The sequence below is a fragment of the Rutidosis leptorrhynchoides genome, chromosome 6 (assembly GCF_046630445.1).
Source record: "Rutidosis leptorrhynchoides isolate AG116_Rl617_1_P2 chromosome 6, CSIRO_AGI_Rlap_v1, whole genome shotgun sequence".
NCBI lineage: Eukaryota > Viridiplantae > Streptophyta > Magnoliopsida > Asterales > Asteraceae > Rutidosis > Rutidosis leptorrhynchoides.
The window spans coordinates 132560632-132565635 of record NC_092338.1 but is presented as its reverse complement, the minus strand read 5'-3'; the positions used below and the strand labels follow the sequence as shown (position 1 = coordinate 132565635).

Sequence of the window (5004 nt, the reverse complement as noted above, 5' to 3'; positions counted from 1 at the left end):
TTTGTGCTCCTTGTAACATCTTGCTAGCATAATAAATAGGTTGAAATCGTTTTTCAATCCTTTGTCCTAAAACGGCTCCCATTGCAAAATCACTTGCATCGCACATGAGTTCAAATGGTAGATTCTAATTTGGAGTTATCATGCTCAGCGCATTAGTGAGTTTTTCTTTAAGAATATTAAAAGATTTGATACATTCATCTCAAAAGATGAATGGAGCATCCTTTTTAGGAGTTTATTCATAGGAGTGGCAATTTTAGAAAAATCTTTTATGAAACGTCGGTAAAAACCGGCATGCCCTAGAAAACTCCTAACTCCTCTAACATTGGTGGGATGTGGAAGTTTAGTAATTATATCTACTTTAGCTCTATCCACTTCAATTCCTTCCTTTGAAATTTTATGACCAAGAACGATGCCTTCTTTAACCATGAAATGGCATTTCTCCCAATTAAGAACTAGATTTGATTGTTCACATATAATAAGCATTCGTTCAAGATTAAGTAGACATGTTTCAAATGTATCACTGAAGACTAAAAAATCATCCATGAAAAGTTCCATGCATTCTTCTATCATGTCGTGAAAAATTGCCATCATGCACCTTTGAAAGGTTACAGGGGCGTTGCAAAGTCCAAATGACATGCGTTTGTAAGCAAAAGTACCATAAGGGCACGTGAATGTGGTTTTTTCTTGATCTTCGGGTGCTATTGGAATTTGAAAGTATTCGAAAAAACCATCAAGAAAACAATAGTAACTATTTCTGGCTAATCTTTCTAATATTTGATCAATGAAAGGTAAGGGAAAGTGATCTTTTCTGGTGGCGTCATTTAATTTTATATAGCCAATACAAACACACCATCATGTTACAGTCCTAGTAGGAATAAGCTCATTTATCTCATTTGTGATGACAGTCATGCCACCCTTCTTAGGTACGCATTGAACTGGGCTTACCCATGGACTATCAGAGATTGGATAAATTAAACCTGCATCAAGCAGTTTAATAATTTCTTTCTTAACAACATCTTGCATATTAGGATTTAGTCTTCGTTGGCGTTGCACATACGTTTTATGACCTTCTTCCATAAGGATTTTATGTGTGCAATACGGAGGACTTATTCCTTTAATATCATGAATCTTTCATGCAATAGCTGGTTTATGAGCTTTTAGCACAGCAATGAGTTGAGATTTTTCATTTTCAGTAAGAGAAGACGATATTATTACAGGTAATTCAGATTCACCATGTAAATAAGCATATTCCAAATGGTTTGGAAGTGGCTTTAACTCTAATGTCGGTGGTTCTTCTATCGATGATTTGTATCGATATCTGTCTTCCTCTTTTAACATTTGAATTTCTTCTGTTGTTGGTTCATATCCATTAGCCATAAGTATAGCTAAACATTTCAGCTCCTAAAGAACATTCTCCTGTTCCTTGTAATTCTGGAAATTCTTCTAACAATTCTGCATGTGAATCAATAGTTTGAATATAATAACATGTATCATCTGCAGATTCCGGTTGTTGCATGGCTCTATCAACTGAAAAGGTAACACTCTCGTCCTCTATACTTAGGGTCAGTTTCTTACCGAACACGTCTATTATTGCTTTAGCTGTATTTAAGAATGGTCTTCCTAATATGAGAGGAACTTGAGAATCTTCTTCCATGTCCAGAATAACAAAATCTACTGGAAATACTAAAGTACCAACTTTAACTAGCATGTTCTCCATTATCCCTCTAGGATATTTTACTTATCGATCGGCTAGTTGTATGCTTATTCGTGTTGGTTTCAATTCTCCAAGGTCTAGTTTAGCGTATAGTGAATACGGCATTAAATTTATACTAGCACCTAAATATGCCAATGCTTCTATTGAACTAAGACTACCCAGAAAACATGGAATTGTGAAACTTCCTGGATCTGATAGTTTTTCTGGTATCTTATTCAACAGTACTGCAGAACAATTAGCATTCATAGTAACAGCCGAGAGTTCTTCCATTTTCTTTCTATTTGTGATTAGATCTTTCAGAAATTTAGCATATCTAGGCATTCCTGAAATCACATCAATGAAAGGAAGATTGACATTTATTTGTTTAAACATATCCAAAAATTTAGATTGCTCGGCTTCAAGTCTCTCTTTTCTCATTTTACTCGGGTAAGGAAGTGGTGGTTGGTATGGTTTAACATAAGGTTTAGCCTTAACTGTGTTATCTTCATTAACCTTTTCAACTACCGGTTTTGTTTCCTTATCTTGCTCAGACTGTGGTTCTTGTGGAGTAGGAATAGAGTCATCAGAAATTACAGGTATTTCAGGTGGTTTAAGTGTAATACCACTTCTTCTGGTAATGGCTTTAGCTGTTTCATTCTGGGGGTTAGCATTTGTATCACTAGGTAGACTTCCCGGTTTTCTTTCCCCTATCAACCTTGCTAGGTTGCTTACTTCTTGTTCCAAATTTTGAATAGAAGCTTGTTGATTTCTAAATGATTGAGCATTTTGTTCATTCATTTGCTTCTGAGATGTGAAAAACTGAGTTTGAGATTCAACTAGCTTTGACATCATGTCTTCTAAATTTGGCTTTTTATCATCGGTTTGTGGTGGTTTATTTTGAAAAATAGGTCTTTGCTGATTGTAAGTATTATTGGATACTTGTTGATTGCTAGGACCTTATTGATTGTTGTATGGAACATTTCGGTTATAATTCTGGTTTTGATTGTAAATTGGTCTTGGCGGTTGATAATTATTCTGATAATTATTTCCAGGCCTTTGGTTTAGATATGAAACATTCTCTCTTTCTTTCATTGTTTGTTCAATACTGAGACAATCTTTTGTCAAATGTGGTCCTCCACACTGCTCACAACTAATTCGTATTGAGTGAATATCTTTAGTCATTTTTTCCATTCGTCTCTCGACAACATCTATCTTTGCGGAAATGGAATCTAAGTCATGGATAGAATCGGCTCTAGCTGCTTTAGATGATCTAATGATATCTTTTTCTTGATGTCACTCATGTGAGTGGGAAGCAGTGTTATCAATAATTTTGTAAGCGTCAGTTGCAGTTTTCTTCATAATGGAACCACCAGCTGCTATATCGATGTTTTTTCATGTAGTGATGTCGCATCCTTGGTAGAATATTTGTACTATTTGACAAGTGTCTAAACCATGTTGCGGGCATCCTCTTAATAACTTTCGAAATCTTGTCCATGCCTCATATAGAGTTTCATTTGGCTTTTGTGTGAACGTAAAAATTTCTCCTTGAAGTCTCACAGCTTTAGATGCCGGAAAGAATTGTTTAAGAAAATTTTCAACTAAAACGTCCCATTATCAATCGCCCCTTCAGGTAACGATTCTAACCAATCTTTGGCTTCTCCCTTTAAAGTCCAGGGAAATAACATGAGATATATCCGTTCATCCTCCACTTCTCTTATTTTAAATAGAGTACAAATCCTATTAAATGTACGAAGATGTTCGTTTGGATCTTCCTTCGGCGCACCACTAAATTGGCATTGATTAGTTACCATGTGTAGGATTTGTCCTTTGATTTCATAATCTGGCGCATTAATGTCTGGTTGAGTAATTGCGTGACCTTGGCCAGTGCGTTTAGCTCTCATTCGGTCTTCCATACTTAGAGGTTCCAGATTCTCCATGATTGAATTTGTTGAATCTGAATCACTACAGGATTCTGATTTAATAGGTTGTTCCTCGACAATTTCTGTTTGAATGATTAGTGGTTCCGGAGGAAAGATTAATGGTTCAGGATCTCTGAATTGTCCCTGAATATCCTCCGAATTCTCAATTGTGAGGTCGGGTTGAAAAAATGGATTATCGGAAATTTGAATTGGAGTACTTGGTCGACTGGATGAAGATTCTAAAGAAAAATCAAAGGCGACAATATTTGCTAGATGTCTTGATCGAGTTACAGGTGGTGAACGTTTTGCTCGGTGCATTCACTGAATATCCTATTAGTTATAAAAATAAAAATTATATAAGTTATCAAATTAATAGACTTTTTTTGATTTTGCCCACGTTTCGAATAGCCAATAGATGTAGCAGGTAGCCAGGACCCTTTAAATCGGAAGCCCACAACTCGCCACTAACAAATCCAACTATCACTACGAACCAGAAAATTTTGGATGTCTATCAATTTAACCGCTTAAAATAATTTTTTTTTCGTTGAAATTTAAAGAAATTTTAGAGAAGAAATAGAAAATTCTATGTCCTAAAAACTAGAGCGGCGAGAAATAAGAAAGAAAAAGAGCGCGTCGGAAAACGTCGAAAAATAAAAGGTCAAAAAATAATAGGCGTCGAAAAATAAAAATAAGAAAGTAGCGCGTCGAAACTAAAAAGTCTAAAAACTAAAAATTAAAACTTACGTCTAAAGATATTAAAGCTTAAAAGAAATTCTATATCCTAAAACGGCAATAACTTAAAAAGTACTAAAATTTATAAAACGGCGTCGCAAAATTCTAAAGCACCTAAATCTTAGTCTAAAGAAAAAGTACTTAAGGGATTTTACGGCAAAGCCTAAGAGTCTAGAAATAAAAATAACTATGGCAAAATACTAAGTTTAAAACTAAGTACGAACGAAAAATACAAATATTACGCTAAAACAAATAAAAAGATACAAAATATAAAAAATAAACTTAAAGTTGTAAAAAGTACAATTTTTATAAAAATATTATTTTTATATTATTTATTTTGTAAAAGTATTAATTTTTATATATTAATTAAAACTAATTAAACTTAAAATACAAATTAAATAAGAAAGCTAAAATTAAAAACTAATTAAAAAAACTAACCCTAAATAGGGTTTTAATTAATAATAATAATAATTATTACTCCGTAATTATTGTAGTTGGCAGTCAAACCTGGCGTGTCAGACAGGGCCATGCGATCGCATGGTCTGAGCGTTTTAAATCCATGCAGTCGCATAGATTAGGGTTTCGAGCCAGGATTGGGCTGCTACAGTACTTTGGTCCGAGTGATTTTATATTTTTTTTTTGTTTTTAGATTATATAAAA

The 5004-nt window shown here is 34.1% G+C and overlaps 1 non-coding gene across 1 annotated transcript; it reads left to right on the top strand.

Annotated features, from left to right (window-relative positions):
• The first annotated feature begins 3140 nt into the window (after positions 1–3140).
• Positions 3141–3247, top strand: LOC139856620 (small nucleolar RNA R71). The gene has a single exon (XR_011762090.1). It is a non-coding gene; the product is annotated as a small nucleolar RNA R71 (small nucleolar RNA).
• The last annotated feature ends 1757 nt before the right edge of the window (positions 3248–5004 follow it).